We start from the raw sequence: 11,110 nt of genomic DNA, 5'->3' as shown, positions 1-11,110 counted from the left end.
CTTTTACTAAGCAGTCCAGAGCTTACCCAGTTTTTATTCATTCATCCATTCATTCAGACATTCAAGCAGTCTTCATTGAATGCCTTCTGCATGCCAGGCTCCCCTTCTCTGACTTGGGCTGGGGATGCGTGAGTCTCAGAACCCCTCTGGCCCAGGTGGCTCACCCTGATGAGGAAGGACAGGACACAGGTCAGTGCAGGAGAGGCCCCAACTCTGACTTGCAGGGGGGGCAGGTATCAGGGAAGACTGCGTGGAGGAGGTGACTTTTGGCTGAGCCCAAGGGATGCAGGAGGGATGGTTCCAGGCCATGGTGGGGGAAGTGAGCATGGCTGGTGCCAGTGTTCAAGGATGGGGGGTGAGGAGCCCGGATGGAAAGGGATAGGGGTTGCCAGCCACGTCGGGAAGGCAATAGCATGTCACTAGATGGTTAGGGGGCTGTAGCTCCAGAAAAAAAACACAAAACCAGTGGCTGGGGGAGAGAGAGAATGGTGGCCCCCAGGAGTCACAGGCTGCTCTTCACACAGCTGTCCTGGCTCAGAGAAGGAGGCAGCAGTGGGAAGAACTCAGGTCTGGAGCCAGATGACCTTGGACACGTCACTGCCCTCTGGGGCTGCAGCTGCCTCTTCTACCAGAAGGGGTGACAGCTACTTCTTTAGGGTCATCAGAAGCACCAGAGAGTCTGCACATATTCAGTAAATGGGACCACACTGTGTGCAGCTGGGACCCCAGGGGATGGCAAAGATGGCAGTTCTAACAGAGGGCACAGGCTCGCAGAAGGAATAAGCAACGTGCTATGGAAGCTGGAGGGGAAGGCTGGGCTGCCGCATGGCCATGCGAGGTGCCCAGGTGCATCAGAACAGACCAAGCCATTGCTCCAGCCAGACTGTGAGAAACACACCAGATGAACCCCAATAGAGGGGTAGCTACCAAATTCCTGACCCCCCTCACCACTGCCCAAGGCGTCCAGAACGAGGAATGTCTGAGAAACTGTCATAGCCTGGAGGGTTCCAAAGAGACCAGAAACCTGTCACATGGGACCTGGGACAGAGGACATAGGGAAAACTGAGGAATCTGAATAAAGCACGTGTGTTAGTTAATAATGTGTTGATATTAGTTCATTAATTGTGACACTAAGGTAAGGTGTAAATAATGAGGACTGGATGTGGGTACAAGTGAACTAGTAACTTCTCTGTAAATCTAAAACTGTTCTAAAGTCAAAAGTTTATTTTTAAAAATATTGTAGCAGAGAGATGGCTCCCCCATCTCTCTGCTGCCCTGAGCATCTGCTCTCCGCGGGTCCCAGCACCCCTCCTCTGCCCTCTGTCCACGGTCACCTGCGTGTGTGGGCTCACCTGCCCAGGCCCTCCCTCCACCTGGACGCCAGGCTCCATGTGCAGCAACCCCAGGGGCCAGGGACGGACAACCCCCGTGGCTCCCGGGCACCCAGTGCGTCTGTCCACTCCTTTCCCTCTGCTGGTCGGGCCCCTTCCCGAAACTGGTGGTAGACTGATGGGACCCGCCTGGGCCCGGGGCTCCTGATGGGCTCACGGGGCCGGCTACCCAGTGTCCTTTTGGAGTCTCCGCCCAGGCGGTGCTGAGGGCGGCAGGCCAGGCTCAGGTGCGCAGGGGAAGGGCAAACAGGAGGTGGGCAGGGGAGGCTGGGGAGGCTGGTGACTGAGGGGCGGGGGGCGCCCCCAGGCTGAGTCCGACCCCAATGAGTGATAGTACTCCCGTCCCAGGCCGCCCCCGCCCCCGCCCAGGCCCCGCCCCCACCCGTGCCACCCCCTAACCCAGGTGCCACCGCCCCCAGCCCGGGTGCCGCCCCGCCCCGCCCGGCTCCCTAAGGCCCCGGCTCGGCGGCGGGAACGGGACGTGGTGCAGCCTCCGGCGTGGCGCGGTGAGTCGGGGGTCCCCGGGGCGCGGCACCCCCTCCCGAAATGGGACCAGGGCAGCTCCTCCCTCCCTGTGCCTCAGTTTATCCAGGACCTCTCTGTGTGGTAGCGGCTTTGTAGCCGAGTGAACGGGCTGTGTGGACGCGGTCGCGGTGTGTGAATGAGGCCGGGCTGTGTAGACATGGGTGGGTTGTGTAGACGGCCGTGTAGAAATGTGGGCAGGCTGGCTGGACGCAAACAGGCTGCGTAGGTGCTGCTGGGTGTGTGAATGTAGCCGGCCGTGTGTACAGACATGGTGGGAGCACACTGCCAGTGCCGCCCCCCCAGGGCGCCCCACACCCCACAGCAATTTTCCCGCATTTCTGAGAATTAACTTGGCTAAAACCGAGCACCATGCCTCGGCCTGGACCCTTGGTGGGGCCCGGGGGTGCGGCAGGAACGTGCTGGACAAAGACCGGTGAGGATTGCCCTGTGTGAGATAAGGGGGCGCCCTGCTGCTCTCCCTCTCCCTTGTCGCACAGCCTTTTAGTGGCTGGTGAGTGAATAAACGACAAAGATTTCCGGGTAAGCTTTTGGGGAGGGTGTGGTCATAGGTGTGAAATTGGGGGTGGTGTTGTCTTTGTCTGGGGAAGGGGCTGTCATGCATTCAGTTACATGTGGCAGGAAAGCCACCTTGGGCACACATTGTGTGCTGTCCTGGAAGTGCCCGCACTTCGGTGAGGATGGCCAGTGCCAGGGTCCTCTGGAGCCAGGCCCTCACCCTCCTTTCCCATCTCACAGGGGTCAAAGCTAGTCTCCAGGGTGGCAAAAGGTTTGGGGAACATGTGTTCACATCCACACAGGCCCCCAGCCATGGATAGTGTCCACTTGTTGGGACTGTGAAGAGAAGCCTTTGTGACCCTGGTCACAAGTAATCCACGTTTCGTGCATCATGACCGTGGGACATAATATCTGACGAGCAGGGGTGGCGGCCCCCATAGCACTATCTATGGCCGGGGGCCAATGGAGCCCGCACACCCGCAGCCCGCCCTGCGTGTCTGCGGCCTGGCCAGGTGTGCTGTGGGTGTGAGATGGTGAGTGTGACTGTGCGTATGGTCATGATTGTGTGTGGTTGTGTCATTGAGAGGGTGTGGTTGTGTGTCTGTACAACGGTGTGACCACAGTGTGTGATTGTGTATGGTTGTATTGCAATAGTGTGTGGTTGTCTGTGGGCACACTCCCTGGTACTAGTTTCCTCATCTGGAAAACGGAGCCAGAGTCACAGGCACTCACACAGCTCTGACGGCCACACACGTTAAGTCCACCTTGCGGCGGGCAGCGTTCTTGTCCGGTCAGACAGAGTCCAGACATTGGTCCCCGCTTGTCCACCCACAGCGCGTGGATCCCAGCAGGCGGGTATGCCGCCCATGCTGGCTCTTGCCCCAGCCCTCTCAGCATCTGTGTGGCGTTCAAAGTTCCTCTGCAGAACTCGGAAGGTTTAGGGCGTAAGGCATGGAGCTTGGAGACTCTGCAGACAGAAGCATGTTGGGTGGCCTTTTGTCAAGGCTGGGACTCCAGCTCAGAACGACCCGCTTACAGAAAGCTCTGCTCTTGTTATCACAGCTGTCTGTCAAGAGTCTGGAGCTGTGGCAGGGTGGCGGAGGCCCCGCCTGGGACCCGGGGACCGCAGAGTGAACAGGCAGAGGCAGGCTTTCCCTTGACGGTGGCCAGGTGAGTCCTGGGTCCTGGAGAAGGAAGCTGGGAGCAGAACAGCAGTGGGGGGGTCTGGGCTGCTGTTCTCACCCTGCAGTAAAGGAAGGTGAGCGAGCCGTGTGGATGCTGCTTTGTCAGGTCCCCGTCTTCGTTGCTCACCTGCCTCACTTGGACAGCAGGTCCTGGGGTAGCAGAGGCCCATTTCATGACAGAGAAGCTAGCAAGCAGCAAAGTGGGTGGGGGTGGTGCATCCTGGAATTCTAAGAACTGCGTGTGTGTAAGACAGGAGAGGGAGAGAGACAGAGACAGGGAGAGGCAGAGACATAGCTGTATAGAGACAGAGATATAGAGAGAGGGACAGAGAGACAGACAGACAAAGAGGCAGAGACACAGTGGAGGTCATCTCTCCAAGGCTCAATTTCATCATCGATAAAATGGGGAGAGTCGTGCGGGTCCCTGGAGGGCTAACGTAACTCACTGATGTCGACGGCCCACACACACGTTAGGCTTGGGCTTTGTGCTCTCCTGGCATGAGCATCTCATGCACATACGTGGGAATAGCTGTGCGGAGCAACGTCCGTGAAGGGAACCTGCGTGACCCTAAAATTAACACAGAAGATGACCTTCTTCTGGGTCGTTGGCTGATATCCACAGAAAGCTTTGTTGTTTTTCCCATTTTACCTCTGTTAATTAAAGATAATGATTCTGGAATCATTTTAGTTGCAAAGACGGCAGGGAGAGTACCCGCCTACCCTTCACCCCGCTCCCCCTGGTGTTCAGATCTTACCTAACCACAATGCAATGGCCACTAGTAAGAAATTAACATCGTGTGACACTCAGCAGACTGCGTTTGAATTTCCCATGTTCCCACTCATGTCCTTTTTCCATCGCAGGATCCAAGCCTGGATCCCCCATTGCGTTCAGGATCATTGTATTCTTTTAAAATTACACAAGTCCTAAGTGATTGGAAGTTTCTTTTTCAAATCTGCACGGTTTATCCATTTTCCTGGGTATCACCCGTGTTTATCGTCTTCTCCGCTTGACATCTCCCCCCCGCCGGATCTCTGACTCTCTTTTCCCCCCGTGCACGTTAGAAAGTTACAAGAACACAAGATATCATCGCCACAAATAGTTTTCTCACAAACAACGCTTCCCATGAAAACTTAACAAAAAGTCCACAGACAAAAAGAAGAAAAAGCAGACCGAGCTTATTAAATTTCCTTTAGGCTTGCTGAGTGATTTATTTCATGAAGTTGGGGCAAAGGGGAGGGAGGTTTCCTGGCTCGGTTCGAGTCTGAGGACAGGGAGTGGGAGAAACCGGAGAGGCTGCAGCACAGACAAGTGATGTCTGTTCCATAAACAGGCCTGAGCTGCGGTGGGACTGAGAAAGGGCAGGCACGTGGGATGGGAGAGTGGAAAAGCCATGATCACCTTGGATTAGGAGAAAGCAAAAAATCATACAGAGCAAGAGTTGAGAGTGAGGAGGAGGAGAAGTTTAGATGCCCGGGGGCAAAGCTGAGATGAAGTTGGGGTTTTATGGCAGTTGATAGCTGGTCCTGCGTGGAAAAATGGGAACCCAAGCACTGTATCTCCTCTTGGAGAGGTTGAACCACTGCTGTAACCAACTAGGTAAAACCGGTCGGTAAGCCCAGGAGAAGATTCACAGCGGAAGGACAAGGGACTAAAGATGACATGAAGAGAAGGGTGCAGGATGGGCTATCGAGAACAGAGTGCTTGCTTCCTGGGAGGTAAAGCGGAAAGGCAGGCAGAAGGGTCACAGGCTATGGAGTCTTGTGCATTAGTTATCAGTTGCTGTGTAACAAATTATCCCCCAAATTTAGCAGATTAAAACGAACGTTTATTATGCCTATTTCTGTGGGTAAGAATTAGGAAGTGATTATCTGGGTGGTCCTGCCTCAGGGCCCCTCATGAGGCTGCAGTTAAGCTGCCGGCGTGGACCGCCTCATCTGAAGGCTCAGCCAGGGCTGGAGGGGCCCCTTCCAGGATGGCTCCCCCACATGGCTGCTGGCGGGAGGCCTCAGCTCCCCCATGGGGCTCCATGGTGTCCTCACAACGTGGCACTGGCTCCCCCCAGCCCCCAGAACAAGTGGTCCCAGACAGAGAAAGGCAGAAGCCACATGTCTTTTATGATGTAGTCTCAGAAGTTCTATTCCATCGCTTCTGGTACATTCGGAGCGAGTCATCAAGGCCAGCCCACACTCAGAGGGAGGCAACTTAAACTTTGCCAAAGAGAAGATGGCAAAGACTTTGTGGACATGCCTTCAAACCACCGCATCTTGTGACCTTGGGCAGGTCACCTGGCTCCTGTGTGCCTCTGTTTCCTCCTCAGTCAGATATAGCTGTCTCCTAGCAGAGTTGTGCTAATAAATCAGATATGCATGTCACTGTCATTTGGTGCAATGAATTCCTCCCAGCACATTTCCATTCTCTTGAGGAATGACATACCAGGTGTAGTGGTCAAACAGCAACCTTGGAACTGCAAGGCCAGAGTGCAGAGTGAGCTAGCTTGTTCTCTCGGTCAGTATTGTGCTAAAGAGTGGGGAGCATGTTGTGGCTGTTCTCTCCGTGGCTCCCTTCTCCCAGGGTTAGCCACTTCTCCCAAGGGGGCTCCAAGGGACCCCAGGCACTGGACCTTGGCAGAAGCCATCCTGCCATCTCTTTCCATGGGTACAGCTTATATAACCCAGGAGAAAACAAACAAAGCAGGGGAGGCAGAGGTGACTGTCATGAGGATATAGATAAGCACATCAGGCAGAGGGCACAGCACGTGCAAAGGCCCTGAGGCTGAACTGTGCCCCCTGTTTTTGAGGAACACTGAGGATGCCCAGTGGCTGGAACTGAGGGAGGGAGGAAGTAGGAGCTGCAGACAGACAGCAAAGAGCGGTTGGGACCAGGTCACGCAGGGCTTTTGCCCTGAGGGAGAGCCACATGGAGATTTGAACAGAGGCGGGACATGGCCTGACTCAGATTTTAGCTGGCAAGGATGGAAACAGCCAACCCTCAATGAGGTCGGGACGATGCTCTCCGTAGTCCAGGGGGGAAGTGAGGGGCATGGCCCAATTCTAGATATCGTTTGAAGATGACTGACAGCATTTGTTGGGCAGACTGGATGGGGGCTCTGAGAAAGGCCTCAGGACCCCAGGGAGTTCTGGAGCTTCTGTGTGAGATGGGAAAACTGGGAGGAACAGGTATTTGGGGGGCACATGAGAAGAGATATCAGGAACTCAGTTTGGTGTATGTCAGAGTTGAGAAGCTTGTCAGTCATTGGATTGTAGTGAGAAGTTGCTACAATTTTGGAGGTTTGAAACAGCTCCTGTTTACCATCTCCCAGTTTCTGTGGGCCAGGAGCTTGGGCACAGCTGAGCTGGCTTCTCTGCTTAGGGTCTCACAAGGCTGCAGAAGCAGTGCTGCCTGGGCTGCCATCTCATCTGAAGGCCTGACTGGGGAAGGACCCACTTCCAAACTTGTTCAGGTTATTGGCCAGTGACAAAGGGCCCGGCTGTGACTGGCTGCCAGCTGGTGGCCACTCTCAGCTCCTAGCGTCCTCCCATAGCTCCTGGTCCCTAGGCCTCTCCAGAACAGCCCCCAGTCGGTTAAGACGGAGTCTTACCTAATGTCATATAATCGTGACAGTGACATCCCATCACCTCCGTCATACTCTACTGGTTAGAAGCAAGTCACAGGTCCAGCCTACACTCAAGGGAAGGACATTAACACAGGGGTGTGAACACCAGGAGGTGCGGGTCATGGAGGTCACCTGAGGTCCCCCAGAAGGAATTCCAGTAGCCAGTTGGACTTGAGTTGAGAATTCAGACGAGTCTGGGCTGTTATTAAAACCACAGACTGGATGGGATCCCGGGGGTGGACACATAGCTGCAGCTAGTCCATGAAAATAGTTATTTAATCTTCTTTAAATGGCCTACTTTTTAAAACTAAAAAAAAATTTTTTTAAGGAGACTTTGTCACTGACACTTACAAATGGAAAACATGTAAGAGAATGCTACTGAAAATGTAAAAGAAATGGGAGGAAAACCAAACAGTGTTTTTAAATTGTTACTGTTCTCCAGGGCCCAGACGTAGGTGAAGCAAGCAGGACTGTCACCGTGCGCCAACATTTAGGGGATGCCGAAAAGCTCAGTCATAGAAAGAAATAATATTGTAGTGCAATATTGTAAAATATATGGGTGTGCAGGGGACCTCAGTAAGCAAAATTTCACCATTTCAAGCAAAGACAGCAGCGGACGGGGCTGGGATTAGGAGGAGAAGAGCCAGGCGAGTTGGGTCGGAAACTGTCTTTATGTAAAAATGCTGACATTTGGTCATGAAAAAAAATTGTTGCATGAAAATGTCCTTTATCTTGTGGACCCAGGTTTTTGGTGTCCCCTTACCTTTTGCCCTGAGGCCAGTGCCTTGGTCGCCTTGGCTGCGCATGCTCCTGGAAGGCTCTGCACCTGAGGCTCACTCTCCCATTTTGGAAACAGATGCTGGCAAGCGTCAGAGTGGCATTAAGGACACACTGGTCTTAAACTGAGATTCCCGGTGTCATCGCCAGGAGGCTGCGAGCAGATGTGCTTCCTGCCTCATCCATAATTTCGGCTCAGTTCCCAAAGGCCTCTTGCATAGCACTTCCTTAGAAAGCTCCCATATTTCTCCACCTTCTGGCAGATGAAGACAGATGGGTGGGTAGGGTGACCAGATGTCCCGATTTCCAGGTTCAAACTGGAACAGTTTCAGGTAACCGAGGATGATTGGTCCCCCAAGTGGGAGTGACTTGCTCAGTGTCACGCCATCACCAACAACCGAGTTGGGATGAGAGTCAGGCCTTCTGGCTCCAGCGTGGGACAGAGGACACCAGGACAGTGGCATGTGTTCAGCTGGAGGCTGGTTGAGCCACAGGCACAAGTTGGGGACATTGGCACTCACAGTTCCCAAGTTATGCCCGCACTAAACATTGGTCCCGTCCCTGTATCCTGGTGCGCCCTTCAGATCTCAGATCTGGCACCAATCCTTCTTGAGGCTGTTAGGACCATTCCTGTAACCGGGTACAGATAGTGAGTGCACCCCTCGCCCACCCGTTTCTCTCATTCAGCAACTCCAGCTTTGTCTGGGGTGTTCTCATGTATCTCTCAAGCTCAGGTGGTAACTTATCCTCCTACGTGGCTTTCAAAAAAAATCGTTATGCCCCATCCTATCAAGGGCTCTCTCGTAGCTTGAGGTCGCCGTGTGGAGCCAGCCACCGCCCCCTGTGCTCCCTTTCATTCCTAGTAATCAGCTATCTTCCCTCTTTCTACTTGGCTTTTGTTTTCCATTCTCTCCCACTCCAAATCTCTACCAAAAAAAAAATATATACAAATAAAGCAAATTCTAGAAGAGATTTTGTAGCCTAAGATTAGGAGTGTCAAGGACCTTCCGGAATCTTCCATCCCTTTGCCTCTCTCTCAAGCAAAACACCCACTTATCTGAGACAGGCTGTCTCCAATCCATCTGAGTGAAAAGAAAAAGATACATCTAAACAGGCAGATTTGGTTTTGGGTCTACCCAACACCAAAGGATTTATTTGACTGCCTTTTTTTTTAAAGCCCTGAGTGAGCTTTACATCTTGGTCAGAAGTTTACTTGGATTTAGAATTATGGGTGTTTGTAGAAAGTTAGGTGTCAAATGGACGCTGCCTTATGCCTGGAGACTGATAATTAGCCCATGACGATTCCAGCTCCTGCTGCTCAACATGAGGTGGAAGAGAAAGCGAGCCACACAGGTCGCTGCTGGGAGGGGTGGAGTTCATCTTGGCAAAGCTACCGATCACACAGCCCTTTACCTTTGGCAAAATTGTCTGCTTTTCACTCAAGTGGCAACTGTTTGCAAAGACTGCAGGAAGATGAGAGCGTGAGGAGGTGCAGAGGCTCGTGTCTGTCCTTGAGGAGCAGACGGGGGTCGAAAGACTCTGTAAACTGGGCATGTCTGAGCAGCACTTCATAAGCTGGGGCTGCACTGTTTTCTGTGCTTTGAGGACTGCATCTGCACCAGACATTCCTGGTCTTGTGTTCGCTGTGATGAGGAGGACCACAAGTTCCGCCCGTCCATTCTTTGCTGACTTTTCTCAACTATTTTTTCACTGCGATAACATAAAATTCACCATCCTAACCATTTTAAGTGCACAGCTCAGTGGCATTAAGTATATCCACACTGCTGTGCTGCCATCCCCACCGTCCCTCTCCAGAACTTTCCATCTCCCCAAACTGACACTCTGTCCCCATTGAACACTCACTCCCCGCCCCTCCCCCAGCCCCTGGCCCCCACTCTCTGTCTCTGTGAATCTGACTCCTCTGGGGACCTCCTGTGAGTGCCATCACACAGTGTTTGTCCTTCTGTGGCTGGTTTATCTCACTGAGCATCACGTCCTCAGGGGCCATCCACGTTACAGCAGGTGTCAGGACTTATTCGGGAACAGAATAAACGTGGACTGGCTGGAGCGGGGAGCAAGTAGTGCTGCGGAGGGCGTTGCGGCGGAGCATTTGAACTTGGTGCTAAGCGTAGTGAGGAGCTAAAGAAGGGCAGGGAAGGAACACGGTCATGTTCGTACAGACCACACTTTCTCCCCCGCAGCACAGCTGGCATTTGGGGCCGTCCTGGGCGCTGTGGGATGCTGAGCCGCATCCCTGGCCCCACCCACTCGATGCCAGGAGCACTCCCAGTCGTGAGGAACCACAGATGTAACCAGATGTTGCCCAGTGACTCTGGGGGAAGAATCATCCTGGGGGAGAACCCCTGCTGTAGGCAGATATCCTTACTTGTATGGAAAAAATGGATAGGTGGGGGCAGACCTGGAGTTAGCAAGAACACCACTAGCCCAGGGAAAGAGTGAAGGTTGTGAGAGTGGGGATGGGTAGGTGGGGTCCCTGGAGAGGAGGAAGGAAACAGAGTGGCCAGATTTGGAGGGGACCAGCAAGGAGGGGAAGGAGGAAGGAAGGGTGACAGAAGACTCCAGGGGTCGGTCTACAACCATGGTCTACAACCACAGATGGGAGAGGTGGTACCCATGGGATGAAGGAGTGGATACTGTGATTGGCAGGCCTGGGTCCATTGGGGACCAATCACTGATGGGGGATAGGCATGAATATTGTGATTGGCAGGCTTGAACCCAGTGGGAACCAATTACCAATGGGGATGAAGGAGTGGGTACTGTTGATTGACAGGCCTGGATCCAATGGGGACCAATCATGGATGGAGAGAAAGGGGGTAAATACTGTGATTGGCAGGCCTAGCACTATGATTAGGGTCTGACTTCCCCAAAGAAAGAAATTCTGGGAAGACAAAAAGGACATTGTCACCTACATGCCATAGAAAATTAGAACCAAAGGGTCAAAGCTGATCAATGATCAGCTGTAACTGAGGCCAGGAAAGGTAAACTGCTTCTGGGAGTCACAGAACCAGTCAGATTGAAGCCAGAGTGTAGACGTTGGTCTTCGGGCGACCAGCATTCCTCCCACTCAACCCATGAAGACAAT

The sequence above is a fragment of the Rhinolophus hipposideros genome (genome assembly GCF_964194185.1).
Source record: "Rhinolophus hipposideros genome assembly, chromosome: 16".
NCBI classification, from domain to species: Eukaryota; Metazoa; Chordata; class Mammalia; order Chiroptera; family Rhinolophidae; genus Rhinolophus; species Rhinolophus hipposideros.
This window is presented reverse-complemented; position numbering follows the sequence as displayed.